Here is an 18,458-nt window from a genome sequence, read left to right on the forward strand (position 1 = left end):
CTTCCAAATGATGTCCTTCATAGACGACTTTGGGGGTACATTTGACAGACAGACTAGTTCAGGAATCCGCGGTGCGCTGTGACACCAGCGCATCAGCTTCTTCCCTGTCTTGGAAACGGGCCGCCTGCGCAAGCAATGCAAATGCGGTACTGCTTTTCGTGGAAGGATCAGAACGCGATAATTACACTCTCAAACAGAATGGCATATGATCAGAACCAGGTTGGAGAAAAACTTTACAATACTTTGCACAGTAATTAAATGGAGTTGCATTACATTTCACTACGAGAGCAGATTTGTTCAAGCAAATTCGAAGGCAGGTTTGCAGATGGGAAAGCAAGCAAGAAAACTCCGCTCCTGTCCATGTAAAATGCTGCAGTTGAAGAACAAAGCAGTTTCTGCTCAGTTTCGAACTGGGGACCTTTCGCGCGTAAGGCGAACGTGATGACCACTACACCACAGAAACAAGGCGCAGTCGCCACCGCTAAAGCTCAGTGTCACCCAGCACTGAAAGTTGAAGCCATTTTACCTTTCACCTTTCTGTTTCTAATCGCTCGTTGTTTAATGGGACTTCTTTAATTTTGGATATGCGGTGAGCATGGACGAGATACACCGAAGTATCTGTTTCCACGCAGTGTGCGCCAATAACATTGTGTTGCTTACACCGGCTGTAAAGGATTACTTTTTAGCGGAGCTTGCCGTCGCAGTCTGTGGCACAATCATTTAGTCTGTTCGACTGCTCACGGGAAAGGTAGCGTTGTAAGACACTGCAGAAACGAACGACTTCCTTACTTTTGCTCCGACTGACCATACTCCGGGAAATTTTCCCAGATTCTCAGTTGAGGATTTCTGCAGCTGGAAGTTACCTCAGAAACCCTGTTAATTCGTAATGTATTGAGCGAATCGCAAAACAGAAAGCATTTAACACGGAACACAAACAAAACTGGCAAACCAAATGCATTTTCAGACACAGCGAGCGTGAATGCAAAATGTGAGACAGGCCGGGGGCATGAGTCATAAAGTAATCTCACAACTAACAACAGGGCAATTCCAAACTGCTCTTTCAAACATACTGGAGCCTGAGTGCACCACCACTTCCCAGACAATGCTGAAAAGAGAGAAAGAAAGAACACAATAAGAATGGGCCATAAAAAAGTGAATTTCACCAATCACAGACTCGATTAGATTACCTTTCCCTTCCGATGTCCGCAGGACGGAAATAAAGGAAATGGGAGAAATTCAATAACATGTGACATCGCAATTCATTGGAACGATTTTCCCATTGGCCATAAAACAAAATAACGACGAGTCGTGCCACCGCAGGACTTTGTTTCACAACAGCAATGAAATCACAGTCGACATTCGGTTCCAGTAAACGCTCAACTTGCCTGGGACAGCAGAGCTGTTTGCGATTTTCCACGCAGGAGGCGAACACGATTATGACAGCACAGACACCGGAAAAGTTGGGACTTTGCCACACCACAGTTAATTGCCCGGGAAGCAAACCCAATTTTCTTCGGTTTTAAACAGAAATGCAGCAGGAGTCGAAACAGCATTTTAACAAGCTGCGTCGTTGGAAACGATCAGCAGAAATGGCAGCGGTGGGATTCGAACCCACGCCTCTGTCGAGACTGGAGCCTTAATCCAGCGCCTTAGACCGCTCGGCCACACTACCAGCCAGCCGCGCTGCCCCATTTTCTTGCACTTCCAATTGTGCTCCTGCATAACAACCGATGCAAAGCCACGTGAAAAGGGTTCCATGGTCCCTCTCCGACTCGCACAACTGCTGGGATGTGCCCGTCTACAATATCAATTTCGCAGCAGATAATGATAACCCATCAATCCAGACAACTATCAATGGTAAGCTGATCTTTTCAACTATCTTTTCATCAATCCAGACAACTATCAATGGTAACTACAAACGTATCTGTGAGCGCGTGAGAACATACGATCAGTTATGATTTGGTCAAATTACCATGAGCTGCTTGACATTACTGCAATTTCGATTCTTGCTTTGCTAAATGATTTCACCCTTTGATCGAAACAGGACAACTTTCACGTTTACACGGAACATGAAACACACCGGACTACAGGGAAAATGCACAAAGCTGAACAGGCCGTGTTCCACATCATACCGCGCAGCATAGTTACAGTCACTTTGTCTGTTTTGCAGAATAAGAGTCCCAAAGAATGTTCTCCACCCTAAAACCGGAGGTAGCATTACAATCCGTGAACGACAGATCACATTGTGAGGATGCTCTGACCTCGGAGCCAGTTCGAGATGCCACTTTCCTTGCCTTTTTGCCTTACCCGTGCAATTTGCTGCAGAGATGTTCATTCCTGGACGTGAGCCACATGGATACCAACTGAGTTGGAAACCTGTGTGGGATTCGAAGAGAAGCGACTCAATAAATTTTGCTAAACTCCACGGTGCTTATTAGAAATGCAGTTTCTGTTCACATCAATCTAAAAGGCAGTTTCTGAACATAGTAACAGAAGTCAAAAGGTAATTAGCTCACCCCACCCCCACTCCGGAAGAGGTGCTAACTGCCCTTGAGTGCTTTTTTGTTCTCGATGTGAAGAGCTCTCACGCCTGAGTCACCTTCACACGTCTCTGGTTGCTGAGTGAATCACAAAGAAGGAATTTCACCAGAGCTGCAACTGCCTCACTTCCCCACTCGCCCTCCCAGTTTACATTTTCCTGCTCGTCAGTGATTTAAAGAAAACCAAATGGATGCGATGTCATTCTGCAGCCTCTCTGTCGATTCCTCCGTTTCAGTTCCAACATGGTTAGATCTCGGGGCGCTATCAAAGCACAGGTCCAGAGGTTCTCTGAGAGTGTAATTTCTTTCATTGCTGTTGCTAATTGAATGAGCCACTAACGTGCGAACTGCTCCAAAACATGATTCAGGACCTCTGGTAACAACTCACGCACGTTGAATACCGACAGACCGCTTCCAAATGATGTCCTTCATAGACGACTTTGGGGGTACATTTGACAGACAGACTAGTTCAGGAATCCGCGGTGCGCTGTGACACCAGCGCATCAGCTTCTTCCCTGTCTTGGAAACGGGCCGCCTGCGCAAGCAATGCAAATGCGGTACTGCTTTTCGTGGAAGGATCAGAACGCGATAATTACACTCTCAAACAGAATGGCATATGATCAGAACCAGGTTGGAGAAAAACTTTACAATACTTTGCACAGTAATTAAATGGAGTTGCATTACATTTCACTACGAGAGCAGATTTGTTCAAGCAAATTCGAAGGCAGGTTTGCAGATGGGAAAGCAAGCAAGAAAACTCCGCTCCTGTCCATGTAAAATGCTGCAGTTGAAGAACAAAGCAGTTTCTGCTCAGTTTCGAACTGGGGACCTTTCGCGCGTAAGGCGAACGTGATGACCACTACACCACAGAAACAAGGCGCAGTCGCCACCGCTAAAGCTCAGTGTCACCCAGCACTGAAAGTTGAAGCCATTTTACCTTTCACCTTTCTGTTTCTAATCGCTCGTTGTTTAATGGGACTTCTTTAATTTTGGCTATGCGCTGAGCATGGACGAGATACACCGAAGTATCTGTTTCCACGCAGTGTGCGCCAATAACATTGTGTTGCTTACACCGGCTGTAAAGGATTACTTTTTAGCGGAGCTTGCCGTCGCAGTCTGTGGCACAATCATTTAGTCTGTTCGACTGCTCACGGGAAAGGTAGCGTTGTAAGACACTGCAGAAACGAACGACTTCCTTACTTTTGCTCCGACTGACCATACTCCGGGAAATTTTCCCAGATTCTCAGTTGAGGATTTCTGCAGCTGGAAGTTACCTCAGAAACCCTGTTAATTCGTAATGTATTGAGCGAATCGCAAAACAGAAAGCATTTAACACGGAACACAAACAAAACTGGCAAACCAAATGCATTTTCAGACACAGCGAGCGTGAATGCAAAATGTGAGACAGGCCGGGGGCATGAGTCATAAAGTAATCTCACAACTAACAACAGGGCAATTCCAAACTGCTCTTTCAAACATACTGGAGCCTGAGTGCACCACCACTTCCCAGACAATGCTGAAAAGAGAGAAAGAAAGAACACAATAAGAATGGGCCATAAAAAAGTGAATTTCACCAATCACAGACTCGATTAGATTACCTTTCCCTTCCGATGTCCGCAGGACGGAAATAAAGGAAATGGGAGAAATTCAATAACATGTGACATCGCAATTCATTGGAACGATTTTCCCATTGGCCATAAAACAAAATAACGACGAGTCGTGCCACCGCAGGACTTTGTTTCACAACAGCAATGAAATCACAGTCGACATTCGGTTCCAGTAAACGCTCAACTTGCCTGGGACAGCAGAGCTGTTTGCGATTTTCCACGCAGGAGGCGAACACGATCATGACAGCACAGACACCGGAAAAGTTGGGACTTTGCCACACCACAGTTAATTGCCCGGGAAGCAAACCCAATTTTCTTCGGTTTTAAACAGAAATGCAGCAGGAGTCGAAACAGCATTTTAACAAGCTGCGTCGTTGGAAACGATCAGCAGAAATGGCAGCGGTGGGATTCGAACCCACGCCTCTGTCGAGACTGGAGCCTTAATCCAGCGCCTTAGACCGCTCGGCCACACTACCAGCCAGCCGCGCTGCCCCATTTTCTTGCACTTCCAATTGTGCTCCTGCATAACAACCGATGCAAAGCCACGTGAAAAGGGTTCCATGGTCCCTCTCCGACTCGCACAACTGCTGGGATGTGCCCGTCTACAATATCAATTTCGCAGCAGATAATGATAACCCATCAATCCAGACAACTATCAATGGTAAGCTGATCTTTTCAACTATCTTTTCATCAATCCAGACAACTATCAATGGTAACTACAAACGTATCTGTGAGCGCGTGAGAACATACGATCAGTTATGATTTGGTCAAATTACCATGAGCTGCTTGACATTACTGCAATTTCGATTCTTGCTTTGCTAAATGATTTCACCCTTTGATCGAAACAGGACAACTTTCACGTTTACACGGAACATGAAACACACCGGACTACAGGGAAAATGCACAAAGCTGAACAGGCCGTGTTCCACATCATACCGCGCAGCATAGTTACAGTCACTTTGTCTGTTTTGCAGAATAAGAGTCCCAAAGAATGTTCTCCACCCTAAAACCGGAGGTAGCATTACAATCCGTGAACGACAGATCACATTGTGAGGATGCTCTGACCTCGGAGCCAGTTCGAGATGCCACTTTCCTTGCCTTTTTGCCTTACCCGTGCAATTTGCTGCAGAGATGTTCATTCCTGGACGTGAGCCACATGGATACCAACTGAGTTGGAAACCTGTGTGGGATTCGAAGAGAAGCGACTCAATAAATTTTGCTAAACTCCACGGTGCTTATTAGAAATGCAGTTTCTGTTCACATCAATCTAAAAGGCAGTTTCTGAACATAGTAACAGAAGTCAAAAGGTAATTAGCTCACCCCACCCCCACTCCGGAAGAGGTGCTAACTGCCCTTGAGTGCTTTTTTGTTCTCGATGTGAAGAGCTCTCACGCCTGAGTCACCTTCACACGTCTCTGGTTGCTGAGTGAATCACAAAGAAGGAATTTCACCAGAGCTGCAACTGCCTCACTTCCCCACTCGCCCTCCCAGTTTACATTTTCCTGCTCGTCAGTGATTTAAAGAAAACCAAATGGATGCGATGTCATTCTGCAGCCTCTCTGTCGATTCCTCCGTTTCAGTTCCAACGTGGTTAGATCTCGGGGCGCTATCAAAGCACAGGTCCAGAGGTTCTCTGAGAGTGTAATTTCTTTCATTGCTGTTGCTAATTGAATGAGCCACTAACGTGCGAACTGCTCCAAAACATGATTCAGGACCTCTGGTAACAACTCACGCACGTTGAATACCGACAGACCGCTTCCAAATGATGTCCTTCATAGACGACTTTGGGGGTACATTTGACAGACAGACTAGTTCAGGAATCCGCGGTGCGCTGTGACACCAGCGCATCAGCTTCTTCCCTGTCTTGGAAACGGGCCGCCTGCGCAAGCAATGCAAATGCGGTACTGCTTTTCGTGGAAGGATCAGAACGCGATAATTACACTCTCAAACAGAATGGCATATGATCAGAACCAGGTTGGAGAAAAACTTTACAATACTTTGCACAGTAATTAAATGGAGTTGCATTACATTTCACTACGAGAGCAGATTTGTTCAAGCAAATTCGAAGGCAGGTTTGCAGATGGGAAAGCAAGCAAGAAAACTCCGCTCCTGTCCATGTAAAATGCTGCAGTTGAAGAACAAAGCAGTTTCTGCTCAGTTTCGAACTGGGGACCTTTCGCGCGTAAGGCGAACGTGATGACCACTACACCACAGAAACAAGGCGCAGTCGCCACCGCTAAAGCTCAGTGTCACCCAGCACTGAAAGTTGAAGCCATTTTACCTTTCACCTTTCTGTTTCTAATCGCTCGTTGTTTAATGGGACTTCTTTAATTTTGGCTATGCGGTGAGCATGGACGAGATACACCGAAGTATCTGTTTCCACGCAGTGTGCGCCAATAACATTGTGTTGCTTACACCGGCTGTAAAGGATTACTTTTTAGCGGAGCTTGCCGTCGCAGTCTGTGGCACAATCATTTAGTCTGTTCGACTGCTCACGGGAAAGGTAGCGTTGTAAGACACTGCAGAAACGAACGACTTCCTTACTTTTGCTCCGACTGACCATACTCCGGGAAATTTTCCCAGATTCTCAGTTGAGGATTTCTGCAGCTGGAAGTTACCTCAGAAACCCTGTTAATTCGTAATGTATTGAGCGAATCGCAAAACAGAAAGCATTTAACACGGAACACAAACAAAACTGGCAAACCAAATGCATTTTCAGACACAGCGAGCGTGAATGCAAAATGTGAGACAGGCCGGGGGCATGAGTCATAAAGTAATCTCACAACTAACAACAGGGCAATTCCAAACTGCTCTTTCAAACATACTGGAGCCTGAGTGCACCACCACTTCCCAGACAATGCTGAAAAGAGAGAAAGAAAGAACACAATAAGAATGGGCCATAAAAAAGTGAATTTCACCAATCACAGACTCGATTAGATTACCTTTCCCTTCCGATGTCCGCAGGACGGAAATAAAGGAAATGGGAGAAATTCAATAACATGTGACATCGCAATTCATTGGAACGATTTTCCCATTGGCCATAAAACAAAATAACGACGAGTCGTGCCACCGCAGGACTTTGTTTCACAACAGCAATGAAATCACAGTCGACATTCGGTTCCAGTAAACGCTCAACTTGCCTGGGACAGCAGAGCTGTTTGCGATTTTCCACGCAGGAGGCGAACACGATCATGACAGCACAGACACCGGAAAAGTTGGGACTTTGCCACACCACAGTTAATTGCCCGGGAAGCAAACCCAATTTTCTTCGGTTTTAAACAGAAATGCAGCAGGAGTCGAAACAGCATTTTAACAAGCTGCGTCGTTGGAAACGATCAGCAGAAATGGCAGCGGTGGGATTCGAACCCACGCCTCTGTCGAGACTGGAGCCTTAATCCAGCGCCTTAGACCGCTCGGCCACACTACCAGCCAGCCGCGCTGCCCCATTTTCTTGCACTTCCAATTGTGCTCCTGCATAACAACCGATGCAAAGCCACGTGAAAAGGGTTCCATGGTCCCTCTCCGACTCGCACAACTGCTGGGATGTGCCCGTCTACAATATCAATTTCGCAGCAGATAATGATAACCCATCAATCCAGACAACTATCAATGGTAAGCTGATCTTTTCAACTATCTTTTCATCAATCCAGACAACTATCAATGGTAACTACAAACGTATCTGTGAGCGCGTGAGAACATACGATCAGTTATGATTTGGTCAAATTACCATGAGCTGCTTGACATTACTGCAATTTCGATTCTTGCTTTGCTAAATGATTTCACCCTTTGATCGAAACAGGACAACTTTCACGTTTACACGGAACATGAAACACACCGGACTACAGGGAAAATGCACAAAGCTGAACAGGCCGTGTTCCACATCATACCGCGCAGCATAGTTACAGTCACTTTGTCTGTTTTGCAGAATAAGAGTCCCAAAGAATGTTCTCCACCCTAAAACCGGAGGTAGCATTACAATCCGTGAACGACAGATCACATTGTGAGGATGCTCTGACCTCGGAGCCAGTTCGAGATGCCACTTTCCTTGCCTTTTTGCCTTACCCGTGCAATTTGCTGCAGAGATGTTCATTCCTGGACGTGAGCCACATGGATACCAACTGAGTTGGAAACCTGTGTGGGATTCGAAGAGAAGCGACTCAATAAATTTTGCTAAACTCCACGGTGCTTATTAGAAATGCAGTTTCTGTTCACATCAATCTAAAAGGCAGTTTCTGAACATAGTAACAGAAGTCAAAAGGTAATTAGCTCACCCCACCCCCACTCCGGAAGAGGTGCTAACTGCCCTTGAGTGCTTTTTTGTTCTCGATGTGAAGAGCTCTCACGCCTGAGTCACCTTCACACGTCTCTGGTTGCTGAGTGAATCACAAAGAAGGAATTTCACCAGAGCTGCAACTGCCTCACTTCCCCACTCGCCCTCCCAGTTTACATTTTCCTGCTCGTCAGTGATTTAAAGAAAACCAAATGGATGCGATGTCATTCTGCAGCCTCTCTGTCGATTCCTCCGTTTCAGTTCCAACGTGGTTAGATCTCGGGGCGCTATCAAAGCACAGGTCCAGAGGTTCTCTGAGAGTGTAATTTCTTTCATTGCTGTTGCTAATTGAATGAGCCACTAACGTGCGAACTGCTCCAAAACATGATTCAGGACCTCTGGTAACAACTCACGCACGTTGAATACCGACAGACCGCTTCCAAATGATGTCCTTCATAGACGACTTTGGGGGTACATTTGACAGACAGACTAGTTCAGGAATCCGCGGTGCGCTGTGACACCAGCGCATCAGCTTCTTCCCTGTCTTGGAAACGGGCCGCCTGCGCAAGCAATGCAAATGCGGTACTGCTTTTCGTGGAAGGATCAGAACGCGATAATTACACTCTCAAACAGAATGGCATATGATCAGAACCAGGTTGGAGAAAAACTTTACAATACTTTGCACAGTAATTAAATGGAGTTGCATTACATTTCACTACGAGAGCAGATTTGTTCAAGCAAATTCGAAGGCAGGTTTGCAGATGGGAAAGCAAGCAAGAAAACTCCGCTCCTGTCCATGTAAAATGCTGCAGTTGAAGAACAAAGCAGTTTCTGCTCAGTTTCGAACTGGGGACCTTTCGCGCGTAAGGCGAACGTGATGACCACTACACCACAGAAACAAGGCGCAGTCGCCACCGCTAAAGCTCAGTGTCACCCAGCACTGAAAGTTGAAGCCATTTTACCTTTCACCTTTCTGTTTCTAATCGCTCGTTGTTTAATGGGACTTCTTTAATTTTGGCTATGCGGTGAGCATGGACGAGATACACCGAAGTATCTGTTTCCACGCAGTGTGCGCCAATAACATTGTGTTGCTTACACCGGCTGTAAAGGATTACTTTTTAGCGGAGCTTGCCGTCGCAGTCTGTGGCACAATCATTTAGTCTGTTCGACTGCTCACGGGAAAGGTAGCGTTGTAAGACACTGCAGAAACGAACGACTTCCTTACTTTTGCTCCGACTGACCATACTCCGGGAAATTTTCCCAGATTCTCAGTTGAGGATTTCTGCAGCTGGAAGTTACCTCAGAAACCCTGTTAATTCGTAATGTATTGAGCGAATCGCAAAACAGAAAGCATTTAACACGGAACACAAACAAAACTGGCAAACCAAATGCATTTTCAGACACAGCGAGCGTGAATGCAAAATGTGAGACAGGCCGGGGGCATGAGTCATAAAGTAATCTCACAACTAACAACAGGGCAATTCCAAACTGCTCTTTCAAACATACTGGAGCCTGAGTGCACCACCACTTCCCAGACAATGCTGAAAAGAGAGAAAGAAAGAACACAATAAGAATGGGCCATAAAAAAGTGAATTTCACCAATCACAGACTCGATTAGATTACCTTTCCCTTCCGATGTCCGCAGGACGGAAATAAAGGAAATGGGAGAAATTCAATAACATGTGACATCGCAATTCATTGGAACGATTTTCCCATTGGCCATAAAACAAAATAACGACGAGTCGTGCCACCGCAGGACTTTGTTTCACAACAGCAATGAAATCACAGTCGACATTCGGTTCCAGTAAACGCTCAACTTGCCTGGGACAGCAGAGCTGTTTGCGATTTTCCACGCAGGAGGCGAACACGATCATGACAGCACAGACACCGGAAAAGTTGGGACTTTGCCACACCACAGTTAATTGCCCGGGAAGCAAACCCAATTTTCTTCGGTTTTAAACAGAAATGCAGCAGGAGTCGAAACAGCATTTTAACAAGCTGCGTCGTTGGAAACGATCAGCAGAAATGGCAGCGGTGGGATTCGAACCCACGCCTCTGTCGAGACTGGAGCCTTAATCCAGCGCCTTAGACCGCTCGGCCACACTACCAGCCAGCCGCGCTGCCCCATTTTCTTGCACTTCCAATTGTGCTCCTGCATAACAACCGATGCAAAGCCACGTGAAAAGGGTTCCATGGTCCCTCTCCGACTCGCACAACTGCTGGGATGTGCCCGTCTACAATATCAATTTCGCAGCAGATAATGATAACCCATCAATCCAGACAACTATCAATGGTAAGCTGATCTTTTCAACTATCTTTTCATCAATCCAGACAACTATCAATGGTAACTACAAACGTATCTGTGAGCGCGTGAGAACATACGATCAGTTATGATTTGGTCAAATTACCATGAGCTGCTTGACATTACTGCAATTTCGATTCTTGCTTTGCTAAATGATTTCACCCTTTGATCGAAACAGGACAACTTTCACGTTTACACGGAACATGAAACACACCGGACTACAGGGAAAATGCACAAAGCTGAACAGGCCGTGTTCCACATCATACCGCGCAGCATAGTTACAGTCACTTTGTCTGTTTTGCAGAATAAGAGTCCCAAAGAATGTTCTCCACCCTAAAACCGGAGGTAGCATTACAATCCGTGAACGACAGATCACATTGTGAGGATGCTCTGACCTCGGAGCCAGTTCGAGATGCCACTTTCCTTGCCTTTTTGCCTTACCCGTGCAATTTGCTGCAGAGATGTTCATTCCTGGACGTGAGCCACATGGATACCAACTGAGTTGGAAACCTGTGTGGGATTCGAAGAGAAGCGACTCAATAAATTTTGCTAAACTCCACGGTGCTTATTAGAAATGCAGTTTCTGTTCACATCAATCTAAAAGGCAGTTTCTGAACATAGTAACAGAAGTCAAAAGGTAATTAGCTCACCCCACCCCCACTCCGGAAGAGGTGCTAACTGCCCTTGAGTGCTTTTTTGTTCTCGATGTGAAGAGCTCTCACGCCTGAGTCACCTTCACACGTCTCTGGTTGCTGAGTGAATCACAAAGAAGGAATTTCACCAGAGCTGCAACTGCCTCACTTCCCCACTCGCCCTCCCAGTTTACATTTTCCTGCTCGTCAGTGATTTAAAGAAAACCAAATGGATGCGATGTCATTCTGCAGCCTCTCTGTCGATTCCTCCGTTTCAGTTCCAACGTGGTTAGATCTCGGGGCGCTATCAAAGCACAGGTCCAGAGGTTCTCTGAGAGTGTAATTTCTTTCATTGCTGTTGCTAATTGAATGAGCCACTAACGTGCGAACTGCTCCAAAACATGATTCAGGACCTCTGGTAACAACTCACGCACGTTGAATACCGACAGACCGCTTCCAAATGATGTCCTTCATAGACGACTTTGGGGGTACATTTGACAGACAGACTAGTTCAGGAATCCGCGGTGCGCTGTGACACCAGCGCATCAGCTTCTTCCCTGTCTTGGAAACGGGCCGCCTGCGCAAGCAATGCAAATGCGGTACTGCTTTTCGTGGAAGGATCAGAACGCGATAATTACACTCTCAAACAGAATGGCATATGATCAGAACCATGTTGGAGAAAAACTTTACAATACTTTGCACAGTAATTAAATGGAGTTGCATTACATTTCACTACGAGAGCAGATTTGTTCAAGCAAATTCGAAGGCAGGTTTGCAGATGGGAAAGCAAGCAAGAAAACTCCGCTCCTGTCCATGTAAAATGCTGCAGTTGAAGAACAAAGCAGTTTCTGCTCAGTTTCGAACTGGGGACCTTTCGCGCGTAAGGCGAACGTGATGACCACTACACCACAGAAACAAGGCGCAGTCGCCACCGCTAAAGCTCAGTGTCACCCAGCACTGAAAGTTGAAGCCATTTTACCTTTCACCTTTCTGTTTCTAATCGCTCGTTGTTTAATGGGACTTCTTTAATTTTGGATATGCGGTGAGCATGGACGAGATACACCGAAGTATCTGTTTCCACGCAGTGTGCGCCAATAACATTGTGTTGCTTACACCGGCTGTAAAGGATTACTTTTTAGCGGAGCTTGCCGTCGCAGTCTGTGGCACAATCATTTAGTCTGTTCGACTGCTCACGGGAAAGGTAGCGTTGTAAGACACTGCAGAAACGAACGACTTCCTTACTTTTGCTCCGACTGACCATACTCCGGGAAATTTTCCCAGATTCTCAGTTGAGGATTTCTGCAGCTGGAAGTTACCTCAGAAACCCTGTTAATTCGTAATGTATTGAGCGAATCGCAAAACAGAAAGCATTTAACACGGAACACAAACAAAACTGGCAAACCAAATGCATTTTCAGACACAGCGAGCGTGAATGCAAAATGTGAGACAGGCCGGGGGCATGAGTCATAAAGTAATCTCACAACTAACAACAGGGCAATTCCAAACTGCTCTTTCAAACATACTGGAGCCTGAGTGCACCACCACTTCCCAGACAATGCTGAAAAGAGAGAAAGAAAGAACACAATAAGAATGGGCCATAAAAAAGTGAATTTCACCAATCACAGACTCGATTAGATTACCTTTCCCTTCCGATGTCCGCAGGACGGAAATAAAGGAAATGGGAGAAATTCAATAACATGTGACATCGCAATTCATTGGAACGATTTTCCCATTGGCCATAAAACAAAATAACGACGAGTCGTGCCACCGCAGGACTTTGTTTCACAACAGCAATGAAATCACAGTCGACATTCGGTTCCAGTAAACGCTCAACTTGCCTGGGACAGCAGAGCTGTTTGCGATTTTCCACGCAGGAGGCGAACACGATCATGACAGCACAGACACCGGAAAAGTTGGGACTTTGCCACACCACAGTTAATTGCCCGGGAAGCAAACCCAATTTTCTTCGGTTTTAAACAGAAATGCAGCAGGAGTCGAAACAGCATTTTAACAAGCTGCGTCGTTGGAAACGATCAGCAGAAATGGCAGCGGTGGGATTCGAACCCACGCCTCTGTCGAGACTGGAGCCTTAATCCAGCGCCTTAGACCGCTCGGCCACACTACCAGCCAGCCGCGCTGCCCCATTTTCTTGCACTTCCAATTGTGCTCCTGCATAACAACCGATGCAAAGCCACGTGAAAAGGGTTCCATGGTCCCTCTCCGACTCGCACAACTGCTGGGATGTGCCCGTCTACAATATCAATTTCGCAGCAGATAATGATAACCCATCAATCCAGACAACTATCAATGGTAAGCTGATCTTTTCAACTATCTTTTCATCAATCCAGACAACTATCAATGGTAACTACAAACGTATCTGTGAGCGCGTGAGAACATACGATCAGTTATGATTTGGTCAAATTACCATGAGCTGCTTGACATTACTGCAATTTCGATTCTTGCTTTGCTAAATGATTTCACCCTTTGATCGAAACAGGACAACTTTCACGTTTACACGGAACATGAAACACACCGGACTACAGGGAAAATGCACAAAGCTGAACAGGCCGTGTTCCACATCATACCGCGCAGCATAGTTACAGTCACTTTGTCTGTTTTGCAGAATAAGAGTCCCAAAGAATGTTCTCCACCCTAAAACCGGAGGTAGCATTACAATCCGTGAACGACAGATCACATTGTGAGGATGCTCTGACCTCGGAGCCAGTTCGAGATGCCACTTTCCTTGCCTTTTTGCCTTACCCGTGCAATTTGCTGCAGAGATGTTCATTCCTGGACGTGAGCCACATGGATACCAACTGAGTTGGAAACCTGTGTGGGATTCGAAGAGAAGCGACTCAATAAATTTTGCTAAACTCCACGGTGCTTATTAGAAATGCAGTTTCTGTTCACATCAATCTAAAAGGCAGTTTCTGAACATAGTAACAGAAGTCAAAAGGTAATTAGCTCACCCCACCCCCACTCCGGAAGAGGTGCTAACTGCCCTTGAGTGCTTTTTTGTTCTCGATGTGAAGAGCTCTCACGCCTGAGTCACCTTCACACGTCTCTGGTTGCTGAGTGAATCACAAAGAAGGAATTTCACCAGAGCTGCAACTGCCTCACTTCCCCACTCGCCCTCCCAGTTTACATTTTCCTGCTCGTCAGTGATTTAAAGAAAACCAAATGGATGCGATGTCATTCTGCAGCCTCTCTGTCGATTCCTCCGTTTCAGTTCCAACGTGGTTAGATCTCGGGGCGCTATCAAAGCACAGGTCCAGAGGTTCTCTGAGAGTGTAATTTCTTTCATTGCTGTTGCTAATTGAATGAGCCACTAACGTGCGAACTGCTCCAAAACATGATTCAGGACCTCTGGTAACAACTCACGCACGTTGAATACCGACAGACCGCTTCCAAATGATGTCCTTCATAGACGACTTTGGGGGTACATTTGACAGACAGACTAGTTCAGGAATCCGCGGTGCGCTGTGACACCAGCGCATCAGCTTCTTCCCTGTCTTGGAAACGGGCCGCCTGCGCAAGCAATGCAAATGCGGTACTGCTTTTCGTGGAAGGATCAGAACGCGATAATTACACTCTCAAACAGAATGGCATATGATCAGAACCAGGTTGGAGAAAAACTTTACAATACTTTGCACAGTAATTAAATGGAGTTGCATTACATTTCACTACGAGAGCAGATTTGTTCAAGCAAATTCGAAGGCAGGTTTGCAGATGGGAAAGCAAGCAAGAAAACTCCGCTCCTGTCCATGTAAAATGCTGCAGTTGAAGAACAAAGCAGTTTCTGCTCAGTTTCGAACTGGGGACCTTTCGCGCGTAAGGCGAACGTGATGACCACTACACCACAGAAACAAGGCGCAGTCGCCACCGCTAAAGCTCAGTGTCACCCAGCACTGAAAGTTGAAGCCATTTTACCTTTCACCTTTCTGTTTCTAATCGCTCGTTGTTTAATGGGACTTCTTTAATTTTGGCTATGCGCTGAGCATGGACGAGATACACCGAAGTATCTGTTTCCACGCAGTGTGCGCCAATAACATTGTGTTGCTTACACCGGCTGTAAAGGATTACTTTTTAGCGGAGCTTGCCGTCGCAGTCTGTGGCACAATCATTTAGTCTGTTCGACTGCTCACGGGAAAGGTAGCGTTGTAAGACACTGCAGAAACGAACGACTTCCTTACTTTTGCTCCGACTGACCATACTCCGGGAAATTTTCCCAGATTCTCAGTTGAGGATTTCTGCAGCTGGAAGTTACCTCAGAAACCCTGTTAATTCGTAATGTATTGAGCGAATCGCAAAACAGAAAGCATTTAACACGGAACACAAACAAAACTGGCAAACCAAATGCATTTTCAGACACAGCGAGCGTGAATGCAAAATGTGAGACAGGCCGGGGGCATGAGTCATAAAGTAATCTCACAACTAACAACAGGGCAATTCCAAACTGCTCTTTCAAACATACTGGAGCCTGAGTGCACCACCACTTCCCAGACAATGCTGAAAAGAGAGAAAGAAAGAACACAATAAGAATGGGCCATAAAAAAGTGAATTTCACCAATCACAGACTCGATTAGATTACCTTTCCCTTCCGATGTCCGCAGGACGGAAATAAAGGAAATGGGAGAAATTCAATAACATGTGACATCGCAATTCATTGGAACGATTTTCCCATTGGCCATAAAACAAAATAACGACGAGTCGTGCCACCGCAGGACTTTGTTTCACAACAGCAATGAAATCACAGTCGACATTCGGTTCCAGTAAACGCTCAACTTGCCTGGGACAGCAGAGCTGTTTGCGATTTTCCACGCAGGAGGCGAACACGATCATGACAGCACAGACACCGGAAAAGTTGGGACTTTGCCACACCACAGTTAATTGCCCGGGAAGCAAACCCAATTTTCTTCGGTTTTAAACAGAAATGCAGCAGGAGTCGAAACAGCATTTTAACAAGCTGCGTCGTTGGAAACGATCAGCAGAAATGGCAGCGGTGGGATTCGAACCCACGCCTCTGTCGAGACTGGAGCCTTAATCCAGCGCCTTAGACCGCTCGGCCACACTACCAGCCAGCCGCGCTGCCCCATTTTCTTGCACTTCCAATTGTGCTCCTGCATAACAACCGATGCAAAGCCACGTGAAAAGGGTTCCATGGTCCCTCTCCGACTCGCACAACTGCTGGGATGTGCCCGTCTACAATATCAATTTCGCAGCAGATAATGATAACCCATCAATCCAGACAACTATCAATGGTAAGCTGATCTTTTCAACTATCTTTTCATCAATCCAGACAACTATCAATGGTAACTACAAACGTATCTGTGAGCGCGTGAGAACATACGATCAGTTATGATTTGGTCAAATTACCATGAGCTGCTTGACATTACTGCAATTTCGATTCTTGCTTTGCTAAATGATTTCACCCTTTGATCGAAACAGGACAACTTTCACGTTTACACGGAACATGAAACACACCGGACTACAGGGAAAATGCACAAAGCTGAACAGGCCGTGTTCCACATCATACCGCGCAGCATAGTTACAGTCACTTTGTCTGTTTTGCAGAATAAGAGTCCCAAAGAATGTTCTCCACCCTAAAACCGGAGGTAGCATTACAATCCGTGAACGACAGATCACATTGTGAGGATGCTCTGACCTCGGAGCCAGTTCGAGATGCCACTTTCCTTGCCTTTTTGCCTTACCCGTGCAATTTGCTGCAGAGATGTTCATTCCTGGACGTGAGCCACATGGATACCAACTGAGTTGGAAACCTGTGTGGGATTCGAAGAGAAGCGACTCAATAAATTTTGCTAAACTCCACGGTGCTTATTAGAAATGCAGTTTCTGTTCACATCAATCTAAAAGGCAGTTTCTGAACATAGTAACAGAAGTCAAAAGGTAATTAGCTCACCCCACCCCCACTCCGGAAGAGGTGCTAACTGCCCTTGAGTGCTTTTTTGTTCTCGATGTGAAGAGCTCTCACGCCTGAGTCACCTTCACACGTCTCTGGTTGCTGAGTGAATCACAAAGAAGGAATTTCACCAGAGCTGCAACTGCCTCACTTCCCCACTCGCCCTCCCAGTTTACATTTTCCTGCTCGTCAGTGATTTAAAGAAAACCAAATGGATGCGATGTCATTCTGCAGCCTCTCTGTCGATTCCTCCGTTTCAGTTCCAACGTGGTTAGATCTCGGGGCGCTATCAAAGCACAGGTCCAGAGGTTCTCTGAGAGTGTAATTTCTTTCATTGCTGTTGCTAATTGAATGAGCCACTAACGTGCGAACTGCTCCAAAACATGATTCAGGACCTCTGGTAACAACTCACGCACGTTGAATACCGACAGACCGCTTCCAAATGATGTCCTTCATAGACGACTTTGGGGGTACATTTGACAGACAGACTAGTTCAGGAATCCGCGGTGCGCTGTGACACCAGCGCATCAGCTTCTTCCCTGTCTTGGAAACGGGCCGCCTGCGCAAGCAATGCAAATGCGGTACTGCTTTTCGTGGAAGGATCAGAACGCGATAATTACACTCTCAAACAGAATGGCATATGATCAGAACCAGGTTGGAGAAAAACTTTACAATACTTTGCACAGTAATTAAATGGAGTTGCATTACATTTCACTACGAGAGCAGATTTGTTCAAGCAAATTCGAAGGCAGGTTTGCAGATGGGAAAGCAAGCAAGAAAACTCCGCTCCTGTCCATGTAAAATGCTGCAGTTGAAGAACAAAGCAGTTTCTGCCCAGTTTCGAACTGGGGACCTTTCGCGCGAAAGTCGAACGTGATGACCACTACACCACAGAAACAAGGCGCAGTCACCACCGCTAAAGCTCAGTGTCACCCAGCACTGAAAGTTGAAGCCATTTTACCTTTCACCTTTCTGTTTCTAATCGCTCGTTGTTTAATGGGACTTCTTTAATTTTGGCTATGCGGTGAGCATGGACGAGATACACCGAAGTATCTGTTTCCACGCAGTGTGCGCCAATAACATTGTGTTGCTTACACCGGCTGTAAAGGATTACTTTTTAGCGGAGCTTGCCGTCGCAGTCTGTGGCACAATCATTTAGTCTGTTCGACTGCTCACGGGAAAGGTAG

General features: G+C 46.1%; 7 non-coding genes across 7 annotated transcripts; all 7 read right to left on the bottom strand.

The window, feature by feature from the left end:
- Nucleotides 1–1,590: 1,590 nt before the first annotated feature.
- On the bottom strand, nt 1,591–1,672 carry trnal-aag (transfer RNA leucine (anticodon AAG)). The gene has a single exon. It is a non-coding gene; the product is annotated as a tRNA-Leu (tRNA).
- A 2,869-nt stretch (nt 1,673–4,541) lies between these two features.
- trnal-aag (transfer RNA leucine (anticodon AAG)) lies at nt 4,542–4,623 on the bottom strand. The gene has a single exon. It is a non-coding gene; the product is annotated as a tRNA-Leu (tRNA).
- A 2,869-nt stretch (nt 4,624–7,492) lies between these two features.
- On the bottom strand, nt 7,493–7,574 carry trnal-aag (transfer RNA leucine (anticodon AAG)). Its single transcript has one exon. It is a non-coding gene; the product is annotated as a tRNA-Leu (tRNA).
- Nucleotides 7,575–10,443: 2,869 nt separating this feature from the next.
- On the bottom strand, nt 10,444–10,525 carry trnal-aag (transfer RNA leucine (anticodon AAG)). The gene has a single exon. It is a non-coding gene; the product is annotated as a tRNA-Leu (tRNA).
- Nucleotides 10,526–13,394: 2,869 nt separating this feature from the next.
- Nucleotides 13,395–13,476, bottom strand: trnal-aag (transfer RNA leucine (anticodon AAG)). The gene has a single exon. It is a non-coding gene; the product is annotated as a tRNA-Leu (tRNA).
- Nucleotides 13,477–16,345: 2,869 nt separating this feature from the next.
- On the bottom strand, nt 16,346–16,427 carry trnal-aag (transfer RNA leucine (anticodon AAG)). Its single transcript has one exon. It is a non-coding gene; the product is annotated as a tRNA-Leu (tRNA).
- A 1,669-nt stretch (nt 16,428–18,096) lies between these two features.
- trnae-uuc (transfer RNA glutamic acid (anticodon UUC)) lies at nt 18,097–18,169 on the bottom strand. The gene has a single exon. It is a non-coding gene; the product is annotated as a tRNA-Glu (tRNA).
- Nucleotides 18,170–18,458: the final 289 nt, after the last annotated feature.

Source organism: Chiloscyllium plagiosum, unplaced genomic scaffold (assembly GCF_037043375.1).
Source record: "Chiloscyllium plagiosum isolate Xiang-an unplaced genomic scaffold, Cpla_swu_hap1 HiC_scaffold_39, whole genome shotgun sequence".
Lineage (NCBI taxonomy): Eukaryota > Metazoa > Chordata > Chondrichthyes > Orectolobiformes > Hemiscylliidae > Chiloscyllium > Chiloscyllium plagiosum.